Here is a 20,869-nt window from a genome sequence, read left to right on the forward strand (position 1 = left end):
CCCAGCTTTGTGTCATCTGCAAAGTTGGAGATATTACATCTAGTTCCCTTGTCTAGATCATTAATATATATTGTGAATAGCTGGGGTCCCAGGACCGATCCCTGCGGTACCCCACTAGTCACTGCCTGCCACTCGGAAAAAGACCCGTTTATTCCAACTCTTTGCTTTCTGTCTGCCAACCAGTTCTCTATCCAAGTCAATACCTTGCTGCCAATCCCATGTGCCTTAACTTTACATGCTAATCTCTTATGTGGGACCTTATCAAAAGCCTTCTGAAAGTCCAAATACACCACATCCACTGGTTCTCCCTTATCTATTTTACCAGTTACATCCTCAAAAAATTCCAGTAGATTAGTCAAGCATGATTTACCTTTTGTAAATCCATGTTGACTTTGTCCGATCCTGTCACTGTTTTCCAAGTGCTCTGCTATTACATATTTTATAATGGACTCTGGCATTTTCGCCACTACCGATATCAGGCTTACCGGTCTGTAATTCCCCGTTTTCTCTCTACCACCTTTTTTGAATAGTGGGGTAACATTAGCTACCCTCCAATCCATGGGTACTGTTCCAGATTCCATCGAATGTTGGAAGATGATCAGCAATGCATCTACTATTTCTAGGGCTACTTCCTTAAGTACCCTAGGATGTAGATTATCAGGCCCTGGGGATTTATCAGCCTTCAATCCCATCAATTTCCCTGACACCATTTCCCTACAAATACTGATTTCTTTCAGTTCCTCCCTTTCATCTGACCCTATGTTCCCCGACATCTCTGGGAGGTTATTTGTGTCCTCCTTTGTGAAGACAGAACCAAAATATGTTCTACCAAGAAATGGTCAGCCATTTCTTTGTTCCCCATTATAAATTCCCCTGATTCTAACTGCAAGGGACCTACGCTTGACTTCAGCAATCTTTTTCTCTTCACGTATCTATAAAAGCTTTTACAGTCAGTTTTTATGTTCCCTGCAAACTTACTCTCATATTCTATTTTCCCTTTCTTAATTAATCACTTTGTCCTCCTTTGCACTGGTTCAAGAAAGGGAGGGTATGACTGTTAGGGAGCCGGGTGGTGGGGATTTAGGAGAGGTTGAGAAGGAGGTCCTACAGACACTGGTCCTGTCCAACAAGTACAATGTACTCGCTACCTGTGAGGACAAGGAGAAAGACGGCAGGGAGGACAGCCACAATGCAGACCAAGGCACCGTGGATCAGAAGGCTATCCAAGGCTGGGGGGAAGAGCAGAATAGAAATGTGGTAGTGATAGGGGATAGATATCGTCCTCTACAGCCATGAATGAAAATCCGGAATGGTGTGCTTTTTTTAAATTCATTGATGGGATGTGGGCGTCACTGGCTAGGCCTGCATTTAGTGCCCATCCCTAATTGCCCTTGAGAAGATGGTGGTGAGCCGCCTTCTTGAACCGCTGCAGTCCATATGGTGTAGGTACACCCACAATGTTGTTAGGAAGGGAATTCCAGGATTTTGGCCCAGCGGCAGTGAAGGAACGGCGATACAGGTCCAAGTCAGGATGGTGTGTGGCTTGGAGGGGAACTTGTAGGTGGTGATGTTCCCATGCGTCAGCTACCCTTGTCCTTCTAAGTGGTAGAGGTCGCGGGTTTGGAAGGTGCTGTTGAAGGAGCTTTGGCGAGTTGCTGCAGTGCATCTTGTAGATGGTACACACTGTAGCCACAGTGCGCTGCTGGTGGAGGGAGTGAATGTTGAAGGTGGTGGATGGGGTGCCAATCAAGCGGGCTGCTTTATCCTGAATGGTGTCGAGCTTCTTGAGTGTTGTTGGAGCTGCACTCATCCAGGCAAGTGGAGAGTATTCCATCACACTCCTGACTTGTGCCTTGTAGATGGTGGAAAGGCTTTGGGGAGTCAGGAGGTGAGACACTCGCCGCAGAATTCCCACCCTCTGGCTTGCTCTTGTAGCCACAGTATTTATATGGCTGGTCCAGTTCAGTTTCTGATTAATGGTAACCCCCAGGATGTTGATAGTGGGGGATTCAGTGATGGTAATGCCATTGAATGTCAAGGGGAGATGGTTAGAGTCTCGCTTGTTGGAGATGGTCATTGCCTGGCACTTGTGTGGTGCGAATGTTACTTGCCACTTGTCAGCCCAAGTCTGAATGTTGTCCAGGTCTTGCTGCATATGGACACGGACTGCGTCAGTATCTGACGAGTCTCGAATGGTGCTGAACTGTGTGCAATCATCAGCGAACATCCCCACTTCTGACCTTATGATGGAGGGAAGGTCATTGATGAAACAGCTGAAGATGGTTGGGCCTAGGACACTGCCCTGAGGAACTCCTGCAATGATGTCATGTGATTGAGATGAATGACCTCCAACAACCACAGCCAACTTCCTTTGTGCTAGGTATGATTCCAACCAATGGAAAGTTTTCCCCTTGATTCCCATTTACTTCAGTTTTGCTAGGGCTCCTTGATGCCACACTCGATCAAATGCTGCCTTGATGTCAAGGGCAGTCACTCTCACCTCACCTCTTGAGTTCAGCTCTTTTGTCCATGTTTGGACCAAGGCTGTGATGAGGTCAGGAGCTGAGTGGCCCTGGCGGAACCCAAACTGGGCGTCAGTTAGCAGGTTATTGCTGAGTAAGTGCCGCTTGATAGCACTGTCGATGACACCTTCCATCACTTTGCTGATGATTGAGAGTAGACTGATGGGACGGTAATTGGCCGGGTCGGATTTGTCCTGCTTTTTGTAGACAGGACATACTTGAGCAATTTTCCACATTGCCGGGTAGATGCCAGTGTTGTAGCTGTACTGGAACAGCTTGGCTAGGGGCGCAGCTGGTTCTGGAGCACAAGTCTTCAGTACTATTGCCAGAATGTTGTCAGGGCCCATAGCCTTTGCAGTATCCAGTGTCTTCAGCCATTTCTTGACATCACGTGGAGTGAATTGAATGGGCTGAAGACTGGCATCTGTGATACTGGGCACCTCAGGAGGAGGCTGAGATGGATCATCCACTCGGCACTTCTGGCTGAAGATAGTTGCAAATGCTTCAGCCTTGTCTTTTTCACTCACGTGCTGGGCTCCACCATCATTGAGGATGGGGATATTTTTGGAGCCTCCTCCTCCTGTTAACTGTTTAATTGTCCACCACCACTCACGACTGGATGTGGCAGGACTGCAGAGCTTTGATTTGATCCAATGGTTGTGAGATTGCTTAGCTCTGTCTATCGCATGTTGCTTCCGTTGTTTGTCATGCAAGTAGTCCTGTGTTGTAGCCTCACCAGGTTGACACCTCATTTTTCAGTATGCCTGGTGCTGTTCCCGGCAGGCTCTCCTGCACTCTTCGTTAAACCAGGGTTGATCTCCCGGCTTGATGGTAATGGTAGAGTGAGGGATATGCCAGGCCATGAGGTTACAGATTGTGGTTGAATACAATTCTGCTGCTGCTGATGGCCCACAGCGCCTCATGGACGCCCAGTTTTGAGTTGCCAGATCTGTTCGAAATCTGTCCCATTTATCACGGTAGTAGTGCCACACAACACGGTGGAGGGTATCCTCAACATGAAGACGGGACTTCGTCTCCACAAGGACTGTGCGGTGGTCACTTCCACCAATGCTGTCATGGACAGATGCATCTGCAACAGGTAGATTGGTGAGGACGAGATCAAGTAGGTTTTTCCCTCTTGTTGGTTCCCTCACCACCTGTCGCAGACCCAGTCTGGCAGCTATGTCCTTTAAGGCTCGGCCAGCTCGGTCAGTTGTGGTTGCCAGGGTAAGGGATATCACGAGGTGGCTGGAGAGTAATTTGGAAAGGGAGGCGAGAAATCCAGTTGTCGTGGTCCATGTCGGAACAAACAACATAGGTAGGAACAGGGAGGAGGCCCTGCTGAAGGAGTATCAGGAGTTAGTAGCTAAATAAGAAAGCAGGATCCCGAGGGTAATAATCTCTGGATTAGTGCCCGAGTCACGTGCAAATTGACACAAAAGCAGTCAGATCAGGAGAATTAACATGTGGCTAAAAGGCTGATGTGTGACAGAGGGGTTCCTTTTCATGGGATACTGGCACCAGTACTGGGACAGGAAGGAGCTGTACAGATGGGATGGGCTCCACCTGAACCGGGATGGGACTCATGTCCTAATGGAAAGGGTAAATAGAGAGGTGGCAAAGGCTTTAAATTGTAAGATGGGCGAGGCATCTACAAGAAATGAAACCAGCCTAAATATAAACAAAACAGGAAAGGAGAGCATAGGAAAAGGTAAAGTAAGGGAGGACATTGATGGCCAGGGAATAAATAGCATAATAGAACAGGAGAGTAAAATGATGGTTAAAAAGAAAGTGAAAGGAATTGCTATTAAAAATGAGTTAAACTGTCTGTATAGCAATGCACACAGTGTCTATAATAAAACAGGAGAGGGGGAGGCAATCATGCATTGCGAAGAACCAGACATAGTAGGGATTACTGAGACATGGCTACAGAAAAATCAGGATGGGAACTAAACATTGCAGGGTATAACATATTTAGAAAAGATAGAGAAGGAAAAAGAGGAGGTGAAGTAGCTGTACTTATTAGGGTTAACATAATGGCAGTAGAAAAAAGTGATGCAGCTATCAGCAAGACAGAAACAGAATTCATGTGGATAGAGATAAAAGACAATAAAGGATCAATCACACTAATAGGGGTTGTCTACAGACCACCTAATAGTGGAAGGGAGGTGGAGAAAGAAATATGCAAACAAACTCAGGAAATTAGTAAAAAACATAGAATAATTGTCATAGGGGATTTCAACTACCCCGATTTTAATTGGACAGAAGAGATAGGTAAAGGGGATAAGGGAATGGAGTTCCTACAATGTGTAGGAATTGACTCCTTTCTAACCCAATATGTAAAAAGCCCAACAAGAGAGGATTCACTATTGGAGCTCGTAATGGGGAATGAACGATAGCAGATAAGAAAAGTAAAATTAGGGGAACATCTAGGCAATAGTGACCATAATATAATAAGCTTTAAGATAATAATTGAGAAGGACATAAGTATGACAAAGACCAGGGTAATAGATTGGAGAAAAGCTGATTTTGAGGGGCTGAGAATAGAACTCGGGAAAATAAAATGGACAACAATATCGGCAAACAATGACGTAAAACAGCAATGGGAAACATTTAAAACTGTGTTCAACAGAGTCCAGGGAAAATATATTCCACTAAAAAACAAGAACAAGCTAATGAGATAGCATGGATGAATAAAGCCGTATGGGAAAAATTGAGGGTAAGAAAAGAGGCATACATTAAGTACATGGACAGCAGGGGAGAGCACGATAAGGGAGAATGTGAAGAGATTGGAAAGAAGTAAAAAAAACAATTAGGAAGGCAAAAAGGAACTATGAAATTAAATTATCAAGGAACATAAAATAAAATAGTAAAATATTTTATCGGCACGTAAATATAGAAAGAAAGATCGGGATGGGAATAGGGCCAATAAGGGATGGACAGGATAATACCACAGGCAATGATAGAGAGATGGCAGAAATATTAAATAATTACTTTGCTTCAGTATTTACCAGGGAGATAGACAGGTGGACATGACACTAGATCAAGAGAACATAAGAATATAAGAAATAAGAACAGGAGTAGGCCATCCGACCCTTCGCGCCTCCTCCGCCATTCAATAAGATTATGGCTGATCTTCTAACTCAACTCCACTTTCCTGCACTGTCCCCATATCCCTTGATTCAATTAATATCCAAAAATCTAGTGCTATCTGCCTTGAATATACTCAACAACTGAACCTCCACTGCCGTCTGGGGTAGAGAATTTCAAAGATTCACCATCCTCTGAGTGAAGAAATTTCTCCTCATCTCAGTCCTAAATGGTTGACCCCTTATTCAGAAACTGTGACCCCTGGTTCTCGACTGCCCAGCCAGGAGAAACATCCTCCCTGCAACTACCCTGTCAAGCCTTGTAAACAAAAGTAGTAGCCCTGCAGCAAAAATCCATAATTATACATTGCAGTTTGTAGTTTGTAGGAACAAAGGGATCTAGGAGTACAAATACACAAATCACTAAAAGTTTAGCAAGGCCATAAAAAAAAGCAAACTAAGCACTAGGGTTTATTTCTAGAGGGATAGAATTGAAAAGTAGGGAAGTTATGCTAAACCTGTACCGAACCTTGGTTAGACCACACTTAGAGTACAGCGTACAGTTCTGGTCGCCATATTTTAAAAGAGATAGAGGCACTGGAGAGGGTGCGGAGTAGGTTTTCAAGGATGATACCAGAAATGCGAGGGTATACCTATCGGGAAAGGATGAACTGGCTGGGTCTCTTTTTGCTTGAAAAAAGAAGGCTGAGGGGTGACCTAATAGAGGTCTTTAAAATTATGAAAGGTTTTGATAGAGTGGGTACAGAGAGAGTGTTTCCACTAGTGGGGAAGAGCATAACTAGAGGCCATCAATATAAGATAGTCACCAACATTTCAAATAAGGGATTCAGAAGGAACTTCTTGACACAGAGGGTGGTGAGAATGTGGAACTCGCTGCCACAGGGAGTAGTTGAGGCAAATAGTATAGATGCATTTAAGGGGAGGAGAGATAAGCATATGAGGGAGAAGGGAATAGAGGGTTATGCTGATACAGTTAGATGAAGAAAGATGGGAGGAGGCTCGAGTGGAGCATAAACACCACATGGACTGGTTGGGCCGAATGGCCTGTTTCTGTACCGTATATCCTATGTAATCTTATGTAGTACAAACAATGACAGATAGGAAAAGATTCTCTGGTCCATTCAACCTGATATATATATTCCCAATGAATTATCTCATCAGTGACCCAGGGTCAGTCCCACTGCTATGAAAATTTATGGGGGTAAAATTGGGTGTCTTTGCGCCTCCCATTAGCGCCGCCGGGGGATGCTAATGGAGCGCATATGGCTTTGTGACCGGGCGCGGTGCTGACATCAACTCCTGTCATATTCGGCAGGAGTTTTGCGGTGGTGCTATAGCGTTGCGCCCCAATCTTCTTCGCCCAGAGATCGTGACGTCATCACCGTGCGCATCGCCCTGGTAGCGCCCCGGACCCGAAATTGACTTCCTCACCCTGCAGCAGCACCGGGCAAAAACACCGACAGCTGCAGGAGGCATGCATCGGGTGGTCGGCCGCTTCAGGGGGCGATGATTAAAGGCGAGGTGGCCAAGGCAAGTGAAACAAAAACTTACCTTTCCTGTTCTAGTTTTTCCGCAGCTTTCTGCCTGTGATCAATCAACCTGGCACTCTGCTTGCGCGCCGGGCTGATCGCGTGGGTTCGCGGCTGCCTTGATGGTCCAGGTAGGTCATTTTTAAATTGCAGCGCTGCAGCGATGGCCCTTCTCTTTAAGGGAGGGAAGGAGCCTTTGAACGTCTGCAGCGCTGCTGAAGTCTCCGTCCCGCTCTCCGATGCTAGTGCCCCAAGAAGGAAGTGGAGCATTTCATTAAGCACTCCACTTCCTTCTTGGGGCGCTAAAACTCAATTTTGCGGTCGCCGGCACTAATTACCGCCGGGCGCTAAAGTTAACGCCTAGGCGATGTTAGCACCACAAAATGGCCAATTCCAAATATTTCCCCCCATCTTGTTTGCACTAGTCCAAGCGTTAAATTGATGCACAGCCAAATATAGAGGAAAAAACAAGTCAGCCTGGAAGGCAGAGCAAATATGTAACAGCACAAGGGAGTATGGCAAGGCTAGATGGCATTTATTTTAATGCAAGGAGTCTTGCAAGTAAGGCAGATGAATTGAAGGTGTTGATGAACACATGGGAGTATGATATTGTTGCTATCACAGAGACATGGTTGAGGGAGGGGCAGGACTGGCAGCTCAATATTCCGGGGTATAGAATCTTCGGGCGAGACAGAGGGGGGTGTAAAAGAGGAGGGGGTGTCGCAATATTAATCAAGGAGTCAATTACTGCTGTAAGGAGGGATGATATCTTAGCAGGTTCCTCTAATAAGGCCATATGAGTAGAACTTAAAAACAAAAAGGGGCAAGCACTTTGCTGGGAGTGTACTATAGGCCCCCAAACAGTCAGGGGGAGATAGAGGAACAGATATGTAGGCAAATCTCAGAGAAGTGAAGAAATAATAGGGTAATAATAGTGGGGGATTTCAACTTCCCCAATATTAACTGGGATAGTCAGAGTGTGAAAGGCTTAGAGGGTGCGGAATTCTTAAAGTGCATCCAGGAGAGCTTTTTGAGCCAGCATGCAGAAAGTCCTACAAGAGAGGGGGCGGTACTGGACCTAATTCTAGGGAATGTAGCCTGGCAAGTGGTAGAAGTGTCAGTAGGAGAGCATTTTGGTGACAGTGACCATAATTTGGTGAGATTTAAGGTAGTCATGGAAAAGGTCAAAGACGGACCGGAAATAAAGGTTCTAAATTGGGGGAAGGCCGATTTTAATATGATAAGGCAGGATCTGGCCAAAGTGGACTGGGATCAGCTACTTGTAGGAAAATCCACATCAGAGCAGTGGGAGTCTTTCAGAAAGGAAATAGAGAGAGTACAATGCCAACATGTTCCCGTAAAGGTCAAGGGTGGGACCAACAAACCCAGGGAACCCTGGATGTCAAGGGATATACAAGAATGGATTAGGAAATAAAGGGAGGCTTTTGGCAGAACAAAGGACTAAAAACAGTGGAAGCCCTGGAGGAGTATAGAAAGTGCAGGGGGGGTACTTTAAAAAGAAATTAGGAGAGCGAAGAGAGGTCATGAAACAACACTGGCGGGCAAAATAAAGGAAAATATAAGTATATTAAGGGCAAGAGGATAACCAGGGAAAGAGTAGGGCCCATTAGGGACCAAAGTGGCAATCTGTGTGTAGAGCCGGAAGATGTGGGTGAGGTTTTAAATGAATATTTTGCATCTGTGTTCACTATGGAGAAGGACGATGTAGGCATAGAAATCAGGCAGGGGGATTGTCATATACTTGAACAAATTAGTATTGAGAGGAAGGAGGTACTATCGGTTTTAGCAGGCTTAAAAGTGGATAAATCCCCAGGCCCAGGCGAGATGTATCCCAGGCTGCTGTGTGAGGCAAGGGAGGAGATTGCAGGGGCTCTGACACAAATTTTTAGAACCTCTCTGGCCACAGTGGAGGTGCCAGAGGACTGGAGGACAGCTATCATAATACCATTATCCAAGAAAGGTATTAGGGATAAACCAGGGAATTACAGGTCAGTGAGCCTAACATCAGTGGTAGGGAAATTATTGGAAAAAATTCTGAGGGACAGAATTAGTCTCCATTTGGAGAGGCAAGGATTAATCAAGAACAGTCAGCATGGCTTTGTCAGGGGGAGATCATGTCTAACCAATTTGATTGAAATTTTCGAGGGGGTGACTAGGTGTGTGGATGAGGGTAGTGCAGTTGATGTAGTTTACATGGGCTTCAGTAAGGATTTTGACAAAGTCCCGCATGGGAGACTGGTCAAGAAGGTAAAAGCCCATGGGATCCAGGGCAATTTGGCACATTGGATCTAAAACTGGCTTAGTGGCAGGAGGCAGAGTGTGATGGTTGAAGGTTGTTTTTGTGACTGGGAGGCTGTGTCCAGTGGTGTACCGCAGGGATCGGTGCTGGGTCCTTTGCTGTTTGTAGTGTACATTAATGATTTACATATGAATGTAGGAGGTATGATTGGTAAGTTCGCAGATGACACAAAAATTGGTGGAGTAGTAAATAGCGAGGAGGGAAGCCTCAGGCTATAGGACAATATAGACAGGTTGGTCAGATGGGCAGAACAGTGGCAAATGGAATTTAACCCTGAAAAGTGTGAGGTGATGCATTTTGGGAGGACTAACAAGGCAAGGGAATACACAATGAATGGTAGGACCCGAGGAAGGACGATGATCAGAGGGACCTTGGTGTGCATGCATATATATCCCTGAAGGCAGCAGGACAGGTAGATAAGGTGGTTAAAAAGGCATATGGGATACTTGCCTTCATTACCCAAGGCATAGAATATAAGAGCAGGGAGGTTATGATGGAGCTGTACAAAACGCTAGTTAGGCCACAGCTGCAATACTGTGTGCAGTCCTGGTTGCCACACTATAGGAAGGATGTGATTGCATTGGAGAGGGTGCAGAGGAGATTCACCAGGATGTTACCTGGGCTGGAGCGCTTCAGCTATGAAGAGAGACTGGACAGGCTGGGGTTGTTTTCCTTAGAGCAGAGAAGGCTGAGGGGGGACCTGATTGAGGTATACAAAATTATGAGGGGCATAGAGAGGGTAGATAGAAAGGAACTTGTCCCCTTAGTAGAGGGGTCAATAACCAGGGGGCATAGTTTCAAGGTAAGGGGTATGAGGTTTAGAGGGGATTTGAGGAAAACTTTTTCACCCAGAGGGTAGTTGGAATCTGGAACTCACTTAGATGAGCAGTTGAAACGCCATAGCATACAAGGCTACGGACCAAGCGCTGGAAAATGGCATTAGAGTAGATAGGGCTTGATGGCCGGCGTGGACACGATGGGCTGAAGGGTCTCTTTCTGTGCTGTATAACTCCATGACACTATGGGATCAATTTTCTGGCCGCCGTTGGGCAGCTTTTCATGTGGCCGGAGGCCAAAAATCAGCGAAAAAGCGGGTCGGGACCCCCCCCGCCTGATTCCCCGCCCCGTCCGACTTTCGGACCACCGTTTCCCCGCGACCCGCTTCAGTCCCGGCCGCCGCTGGCGGGACTGGTCGTCGGAGCACTAATAAGCAATTATCAGCATGTTGAGTTAGATTTTCCGGGGCCGTTGCAACTTTGGGGCTTTCCCCACATCAAACCTGCCTGCGGGGAACCCCGCTGCTGAGACCTGGCGTGAAGCTTGCCGGCTTGCTTGCTGTCAGCTGCAGGTCAATCGGAGAAGCTGCGATTTAAAGGGACTGCACTTGTATGTTGAAGGACCTTGTTGTTGCAGGTTTGGGGCTACTTCTTCAAGGCTTAGGCACAGCTGTGGAAGGTTGCAGCCTCAGACACTTCTCCAATGCGATCTCCTGGGAAGCCCCTCTCGCCACCCTCACTCAGCGCTTCCTCAGCGGAGGCATCTATGAGAAGCATGGGACGCCTTTTTTTCCTTCCCTTCTTGCCATTGGAGGATCTCCAGCAGCAGAGGTGGCAGCAGCAGAACCAGGAACAGCAGGATCAGCAACAGGAGCACCAGGCTGCTGCTCACTCACCTGAAGCTGCACAGGCCAGAAGGGGCCAGCGCTTGGAAGTGGCTTGAGAGCACCTTGCTGCGCTTTAGGGGCCATGGGGACCCGTATCTGCACTGGCAGTCCTATTCAGAAGGACTTCCATGATGGTCTGGTTTCTCTGTTCAATAGATGGCCAACGCTCCTCAAGAGATGTCATTCTCTTATGAGCACTCACCATGTTTTCCATACCCTGGCGAGTTATCTCCTCCATGGAGGTTGCCAACCTTTCCATGGTGATGCGTTCATGCGCCAATGACTCCACAAAGGCTCTGCTCATGGTCGCTATGGACTCCTCCATTCGCTCCACACTCACAGCGACCCTGGAGACAAAACCTGCCAGAGACTCCTGCATCTGTGCATGGAGATCCATCACCTCTTCTCTTGCGGATGGACCCAGAGGCAGAGTGTCGACATGCAGCGCAGCTGAGCTGAGCTGGCAGAGTCCTGCGCCCTCCGATGAGGACTCTCCACTGCTGTCCCTGTGTCCAGAATCTGCTTATGCTCACTTGTGAGCTGTCAAACATCAGGTGACAACACTACTCTATGTCCCGAAGGTCCCCCCGATGTGTGAGTGTCTGCGCTGGTGCTGGGTGCACTTACTTCTGCTGACGCTGTGCCCTCAGAGGTTAGAGCTTCCTCTGAGGAGTCTGGCTGCACAGCCTCTTCCTCCTCCACAGTGAGGACGGGGGCTCTGGATGGTACTGTGGGGGAGTAAAGGAAGGAGATAGAGATGTAATGCCAAGGTTCTTCTGTTGACTCCCAACGATTTGGCATCTGCTGACACCTGCATCCATGCAGCATTGGTCTCAGTGGGAGGCCTCTTCCTCCCTGACCTAGGGAAGAGGACCTCCCTGTGGGCCCTAACCCCATCCAATAATGCCTGCAGTGAAGCCTCATCGAATTTGTAGGCAGCTCGGCCTCTGCCGCTGGCAACAGCTGGTGCAGGCTCCTCTGCCATTGTGCAAGAGTGGCTGAGAAGCCTGCAGAGGTGAAGAAGCTTGCTGGACACTTTGAAAGCACCACGAATGATGACATCATAGTGTGGGGATTTCTGACTCGAATTGGACAATTAGCAAGGCTTCCCACATGCTGGGAATTAATTGGCCACTTGAGGGAAAATTGCGTGGAGCTGGCTGGCACTTTTTTGTGTGTGTCAGAAACCCCACATTCGGGGAAACCCGACCATTTTCCACACAAGCCGAAAATCGGGGCCACACTCTAAATTACTTTGAGACTTGCCACACTCATTTGAATTAGACCTCATAGCAGTGATCAGGGAGAAAAAACATTTAATTGTGGGATGACATTGAATGTAGGACCTATCTTTACGGTCATTATTACGCTACAAGTACTTGTTTGAGATAGGCACCTTCTGAGAGCAGCATAAGACCAACAGACCTGAGTTATACTGCTAATGCTGCATTGCTACTTAACTAGGAAATTAAAGATTTGTACATGCTTACTTGCTAACTGGCACCCAAACAGCAGTTACATTTTAACATTAACAGGAAGTTGATCAGCTCTCCACTAATATTAAAGGGGGGAAAATTGGGTATTGCCCATTTTGGGGCGCTAATATTGGCCAGGCGCAATGTTTAGTGCCCGTCGCTAAATATTGCCTCCGACTGCAAAATTGACCTCTGTCGCCCCTGGAGTTGATTTGAGCGCTAAATCAGGCGCAAACGTCAGGGAGCAAAGTGCTACCTCAGAATGCTACCGAAGCTCAGGTGATGTCAGTTACCATGGAATGCAGACACACTGGCGCCGTCCAGTTCTTAAAGGGGAGGGGCCATCTTGCTGGCCAGCCACACCCTGCTCATTGCAGCCTTGAATCTCGGCATGGAGAGACCTCAAAGGCAATTGTGTTGGAAGCACTAATGGATAGGCCCAGGGAAAGAGCTCGGTGCTTAGGAACCTTAAAAGTGGTGCTGAGGACCAAAACTCCTTAGGACAGCGGTAAAACCAAAAATTTTGCTGACAAGAAAAGGCAGAAAGTGCCCGCCTTTAGATAGCGCTCCCGCAGCCCCTTCCCGACTTGAAAACGTTCCCCTCTACCTGCCATTCCTAGCGGCAGGCACTAAGGCAGAGGGCGTGACTCAATATCCAGTCTGGGGCGCTACTTGGGTGTTACACACTTGACTGATGTCACAATCTGCGGGCACAGGAGCTCGTGGCGGTAGTGTTTAACGCTGCCACAAAATGACTGGTCAATTTCACGAGTGGCGCTAAAATCACCGCACTCAGGTGCTAAGTTCCAAGCGCCCCCCCGGAGGTACTAACGGGAGGCACTGACCAACCGAATTTTTCCCCCAAAAGTTTTAAAACTGAAGTTTAAATTGTTCCTAAGCCCAACAATTTGCAGAGAGAAAGTCATCCATAGTTCCAACTCCCAATAGCCATATAGCTGCCTTTACTGGAAGTGTGTTTGTGTGGCCACTGGGTGAGGACAAGATTGGGCTTAGCTGTGGTGGTCTCCACAGTCGGATAGTCTATCGACACTCACTGTCAATGGTCATGCTTAAGTAATGGCTATTGTAGCAAGGTACTAGAATGTGACTACTAACTGTAGAACTGCATCATGGTGAAGGAGTCTTCAGGAAAAGAAAGAAGGTGTAAGATTTGCAAAATTTCTGCATTTCCCCGAAGGCTGTTATTAATAAACGGGACCCTGCGTGGACATTTTAAATCAAAAAGGGTGCCTAAGATGGCATCTGTGCCTCGTGGCAGAAAGACTGGGAGATTTTAAAATGGACTCTGCAACGCAGACAGCTTGTGGATCGAAACCCAAGCTGCAGGTTTCTGTGAAGATAGACTTTATATTTTCAAACCAGACAGGACTCTGAATTATGCATTAGACCGAATTGGAGACAAATCTAAATTCAGTTTAGGCCGATAGTTAAGGCCATCAAGCAGTCTATATATATTATCGGAAACAGATTAACAGAGCCAGCGAGGCTGGACAGGCCCATCAAGGAACTTTTCATTATAATACAAGTCGATTATCGGGCCGGTAGATGCGATTACCGGCCATCTAAAAACAGTTAGTATGGATTGCTACCATTATTTAAAATAGCCCGCCAAAATTAAGACAAAGAACTAACCTGATTTGGCGCGCAGATAAGGATTTTCGAACAAGGTTTAATTGAAAGCCCCCGGGTAGCAATCGCTCTCTCTGTGTGCTGGTGCTGCTGCTCTCTCTGCTCTTCAGCCCCTCGCCTTCGTGGCTGCAGCTCTTTCCCCGTCCTGCGCTTACCCCTGGCCTTTGCCCATGCCTTTTCCCCACGCCATCTGGAATCGCCCCGGCACCGGGTCGGGCGGACATGGACAATTCAGGCCAGGCGAGGCGGGACGCAACGAGGGGAGGAGGGAAGACCACCGGAGGGAAGGCCACTTGAGGAAGACCGGCTGAAGAAGACCAACTGAGGAGACGAACTGAGGGGAGGCTTCGAATTATTGGGCCTTCAGCCTCAGCCGACCTTCGAATATCTGCACACCAACTCAAACTGGCGGCTGGCGATGAAGAATCATCCCTACAAGGTAAAGTACCCAAACAGAGACTTTGGGCCCGATTTTCGGCTTGTGTGGGAAATGGTTGGATTTCCCTGAATGTGGGATTTCTGACACACATAAAAAAGTGTCAGCCAGCCCCACGCAATTTTCCCTCAATTGGCCAATTAATTCCCAGCATGTGGGAAGCCTTGCTAATTGTCTAAATCGAGTCAGGTATCCCCACAGTATGATGTCATCATTCGTGGTGCTTTCAAGGTCCATAACAAGCACTGCATCATCTGAAGGCTTCCAAATGAACCATACAGGATGGCATAAGGAGCCTTCAGCAGCTGTGGCCAGTGCCAGACCCCGAGCTGCCTTCAAATTCGACGAAGCTTCACTGCAGGCATTATTGGATGGGGTTAGGGCCCACAGGGAGGTCCTCTTCCCTAGGTCAGGGAGGAAGAGGCCTCCCACTGAGACCAATGCTGCATGGATGCAGGTGTCAGCAGGTGCCAACTCGCTGGGAGTCACCGGAGGAACCTTGGCATTATATCTCTAACTCCTTCCTTTAGTCCCCCACAGTACCATCCAGAGCCCCCGTCCTCACTGTGGAGGAGGAAGAGGCTGTGCAGCCAGACTCCTCAGAGGAAGCTCCAACCTCTGAGGGTGCAGCGTCAGCAGAAGTAAGCGCACCCAGCACCAGCGCAGACACTCACGCCTCGGGGGGACCTTTGGGACATAGAGTAGTGTTGTCACCTGGTGTTTCACAGCTGACAAGTGAGCCTCAGCAGACTCTGGACACAGGGACAGCAGTGGAGAGTCCTCGTCGGAGGGCGCAGGGCTCTGCCAGCTCAGCTCAGCTGCGCTGCATCTCGACCCTCTGCCTCTGGGTCCATCCGCAAGAGAAGAGGTGATGGATCTCCATGCACAGATGCAGGAGTCTCTGGCAGGTTTTGTCTCCAGGGTCGCTGCGAGTGTGGAGCGAATGGAGGAGTCCATAGCGACCATGAGCAGAGCCTTTGTGGAGTCATTGGTGCATGAACGCAGCACCATGGAAAGGTTGGCAACCTCCATGGAGGAGATAACTCGCCAGGGTACGGAAAACATGGTGAGTGCTCATAAGAGAATGACATCTCTTGAGGAGCGTTGGCCATCTGTTGAACAGAGAAACCAGATCTTCATGGAAGTCCTTCTGAATAGGACTGCCAGTGCAGAAACGGGTCCCACTGGCCCCCTAAAGCGCAGCAAGGTGCTCTCAAGCCACTTCCAAGCGCTGGCCCCTTCTGGCTTGTGCAGCCTCAGGTGAGTGAGCAGCAGCCTGGTGCTCCTGGTAATCATCCTGCTGTTCCTGGTTCTGCTGCTGCAACCTCTGCTGTTGGAGATCCTCTAATGCCAGGAAGGAAAGGTGCCAAAGGCCTCCCATGCTTCTAGCAGATGCCTCGGTTGAGGAGGTCCTGAGTTAGGGTGGTGAGAGGGGCTTCCCAGGAGCTCACACTGAAGAAGTGTGTGAGGCTCCAACTTTCTGCAGCTGCTCCTAAGGCTTCAAATGGTTTCCCCAAGCCTTGATCAACAAGGTCCTGCAGCCTGCAAATGTTGCCTCTTTAAATATCTTCAGCCCTCAGCGACCTGCTGCTGCAAGCAAGCAAGCCAGCTGTTTTCACGCCAGCTCTCATCGGCGGGGTTCCCCGCAGGCGGGTTTCAGGTGGGGAAAGCCCCAAAGTCGCAACGGCACGGGAAAATCCACTTCAACAAGCAGATAATTGCTTGTTAGTGCTCCGGCGACCAGCCCCGCCAGCGGCGGGCGGGACTGAAGCGGGGCGCGTGAAAACGGCAGTCCGAAAGTCGGACGGGGCGGGGAATCAGGCGGGGGGGGTCCCGACCCGCTTTTTCCACGATTTTCGGACCACGGCCGCATGAAAAGCCGCCCGACAGCTGCCCGAAAATCGGGGCCTTTAACTTTGGGGTACTTGAACCTGGACAATGCCCTTGCAGCGCCCGGAGACCACGTGACGACGGCAGGCTCCAGAGAGCACCAAGAGCGAATCCCGAACCCCACCGCTGTTTTCAGCCCAACAAACCTTTTGATTGGTGAGCATGAAGTTCTGACCCCTCATAGCTTAACCTAATTAGGTATAGGGGGTGGGATAAGGATAAGGGGATTGTTAAGATAGTTGTTTTCCCTCGATGTGCCGTGTATTCCCCATTCCCTGTATAAGTATAATAGTTATTATTCTTTTGTATTTTTTGCCTGTAGAAGTGTACACTAGTAATTTTCCATAAGGTTGTATCAGTTTTTCCTCTTCAATAAAATCTTGGTTTTTGTTTACATTCAACCACCTGTCTACTCGAGTCTTCTCTGTACCGCCGCCTTGTACCTAAGTCCGGTGTCTAGAACCCAGGGGCGTGGGAGCGATTTGAACCGCTCATAAAAACGTCAGAGGCATAACTGACTGGGCGCACACGCCAAACACCACTACACGCCACCCCCTACAAAGGGGAAAATTGAAAATAAGCTCCCATGCTATTCATTACATAACAGTTATACTGCAGTGAGCATACAGCTAAAGTGCCTAAATATAATAGGAATGACTTCACACCCAAACTCTCCTATACAGTTTGCAATGATGCAAAGTGGATTACTGGAAGCTAGATTGTATAATTGGCCTACAAAAGATGGTGAACTCCACCTCCCATTTTTTTTAATATAGGGTAAATTCACAATCCCCTGCTGCCAGCAGGGAGCCCTGATGGAACAACGAGTGTGATGGAGAATCACAGCTACAGTGTTTCAGCCCATCTCTGTGGCCAGTGGTCCATTCGAGCATGGCTCCCTGCTGAAAACACTTAGGCCTAGAAATTGAGTGGGCTTAGCGCCCATTTTGCGGCGCTAGAGGGCATTGCGCTGGACTTACAGCCGGTTTTGAAATTGACTAGGGCCCAACATCGGCGTTACACCGGTAGCGCTGCGCCGGCACCGATGACGTCATCGGTGTGCGCAGCGTCCCGGTTGCCGTGGTGACGGGCCCCAGCGCCGAAATTCAGTTGCGGCCGCCTCGCCCGTGGCAGCCGCAACTAAGACTCTGGCAACAGAGTCTTGCACGACTTTGCGCTGGCGCATAAAGGTGGAGCGGCGGCCGGCCGCTTTCCCGCCGGCCGCCTGCCCGCACCTCCCTCCCCGGACTCCCCCACCCCCCCCCGCGGAACAGATGCTTCTCGGCTGCGAGCCCGGCACTTCCCCGAGGTGCCGGGCTCATTTTTGTGGCGATTTAACCGGCCAGCGGGCGGGTGCAGGCAGCTCCTCCTTAACTGAAGGAGGAGGCCTGCACTTCCCGAGCCTGCCGCACCGCATCGGGCGCCGCAGCGCCGGAATAGCGCCGCAATGCGGCGCGTAGCACCAGTTTTCAGGCGCAAACAGCCTTCAGTAGCGCCGGCAGCCGTTTGGGCGCGGCGCTACTGAATTTTTGGCGCGCACAGCGCGACTTAGCACCGGCGCTAAATTTCCGGCATTAAGCCCCGGCGCAGCGCAAACTCAATTTCTAGGCCATAAACTTTTAACCAGTGCATTGCCATTTCTTCATCAATATGAAAGGGAAACCAAGTTCAATAATCTGCTTTATTCAGACAATTAATGATAATCGGGAACAATTCTGTTTACATGCATTTCTCTCATTTAAATTCATAATATCCAGAGCTAGAAATTTGTCAGAATAATTCACAACACATTTTATGCATACAACACACTGCAAAACCTGTTCTGTACACAGAGAGTTAAACAATGGCAGAATGTTTGTTAATTGGTTAATAAATATTAATGAGAATGATCTTTGTTCCATTCGCTTCATTCAGCTTCCTCTTGTAAAACAATCAATGTCATCATTTAATGGCACCATTCTTCACATTAAGTGGTTTGAAATCTGTGTTTTGCCAGGTGCAGACTATTTAATACTCAAAAAGATTGCAATCTGAATGACATCAAAAACATCCACGTCAACTTTTTGGTATTTTATTTCTCCCAGTCTCCTCTGTAGTTATTCATGTATGAGCTTAGCTTTGGATTATTTTGGATCAAGGGAGAACCATTTTTTTTACTGAAAGCAGCAAGTAAAAAGAGATGCATGCCAAGTACATCATAAATAATAATTTTATGCAGGATGATTGACTGATCATTGGGTTTCTTGCACCACGGAGGACCAGCTGAAAGTAATTGTAATAATATTGTACAGTAAATTACTTCTTACAGGGAGGGGTCATGCAGTTGGGCTTTTGTATTGTGTTTTGAATAAATTCCGACTAATTGTAGACTTGGTGTGGTGCATAGAACTATATAATGATATGTTCTGTACTTTAGAAAATTAGTAAGTGTTTGTAAGCTATAAAGGACCATTCAATTGCACCCCAGCTGTTGAATAACTAAACTCACATACTGAATGCAGTGTTTAAATTAGTCACTATCAGTCAAGGTGATGAACTTCTATGAAAAGGACTGTTTCCATTTTTGTTAACCCATTTAGAGGTTAACCCTTAATGCTTCATGAAAATCCATCCTTATATCATTAATTGCAATTAGTGCACATTTACTCTTAAGCCAATTGTAAAGTAATGGGGAGCTTTCCTTTGCTAAACTTGTCACAGTTCTATTCCACACACTTTGCATTTGCCTTTTTCTCAGGTTCGTACTGATGGGAATATTTTCAAACTGTACAAAACAAGTCTACCATCTACATAAAAATGTAACAGAGCAACAGCCAGGAAGCATTTTGCTCAAAGCTATTCCGAGGGTGGTAATTTGGGAAGCATATGAAGGAACGCTATGGAAATATTTGATTCATTTCCTCTTTAATAAAAAAAAGCAAGTGAGGCAAGAAAATCATTAAACAAATTTGGAGGAGGAAATTAATAGAACTAGAACTATAGAAAATAAAATGTCACTCTGTCATTACAGTCATACCCATTGAATTGCAACTCGCTTAATTGCAATTCCTGCTTTAATGCTACCATTTCTGAAGTCCCGTTTTTCCCCCATACATCCAATTGTGAAAAGTTTATTTTTTTGCAATTCTGCTTATTAGCAATTCCCGCTTATATGCAAGTATGGTGTGCAGAAATCCCACTTTAACGAGACTTGTCACCTTTGAACCGCAATCTGATTGCATTGGTGACCATGTTGCAAGATGTTATAATAATTCTTCATTACGTAACGAAAACCCACGAACCGTGAGCATGTCGCTTTATTGTATAAGATGTTACACTGTATTCACCCTTGTTGTAAGATAGTGTATGGAATGTAGGTAAATAAAGGTTGTTATGCACCAGATCAGTCTTGATATTTTTTCATTGCTTTTGTTGCTTCCCACTTTATAGAGATTCCCGTTTTATCACAATTCGCACGGTTGTCCCGAGTAGTTGCATTTAAGTGGGTTGCTCTGTATCGCGTAATCTGATGACACCTGGCCATACATGGCTGGGTGCTTCAGAAGACTGGTGTCACTTCCACTGGAAAACTTGTCCAGCTTTAGAATGAGTGAGGATCAAGTGATAAAACTAGGGATGGGCAATAAATGCTGGCCTTGCCAGCGATGCCCACATCCAAGGAACGAATAAAAAAAAACACGTCCCCCTCCCTTCAATTCTTTTTGCCCTCCACCCTGATAACCGTGAGAGAATCCTAACTTTTGAGTCATGTTTTTGGACACAGCCTAAGCACCAATTCGCAGCTCTTGTGATGATAAAATGCATTGTGAACTAATTAGTGCCTACTTTCATATGGCAGATTCCTCGCTGAAATATTCACTGTACTACTGGCGTAGTCAACCATAAAGCACTTTCAGTTTCTACAGGCTGCAGGGATTTCATAGCCTTGCCAAGAATGACTTGTTCAGGGTTTACAGCTGCAAGTACATCAATATTTGTGAATGGGAAAATTATAACCGTAATCAATACAATTGAAATGTGAAAGATTGTCAATCTATTCTTGTGAGTGCCATCCTAGTCAGAGACCTTTCTGTCCGTTTTATAGTGATGCTACAATTCAAATACTAAGAATGCCCACAGAACAATCACAATACAGCAAAATTGGCAAGTATAATTGAATAAGCAATCAATTCAGTCGAAACGTTTAGAAGTATCTCAGAGGTAACCTCAGAGGGCACTTTGAATGCACAAAACAACACATTCATATATTCAGCCTGACAAAACCAAAGTATAAT

Source organism: Somniosus microcephalus, chromosome 12 (genome assembly GCF_052327205.1).
Source record: "Somniosus microcephalus isolate GS21.2 chromosome 12, FLI_Smic_1.0, whole genome shotgun sequence".
NCBI classification, from domain to species: Eukaryota; Metazoa; Chordata; class Chondrichthyes; order Squaliformes; family Somniosidae; genus Somniosus; species Somniosus microcephalus.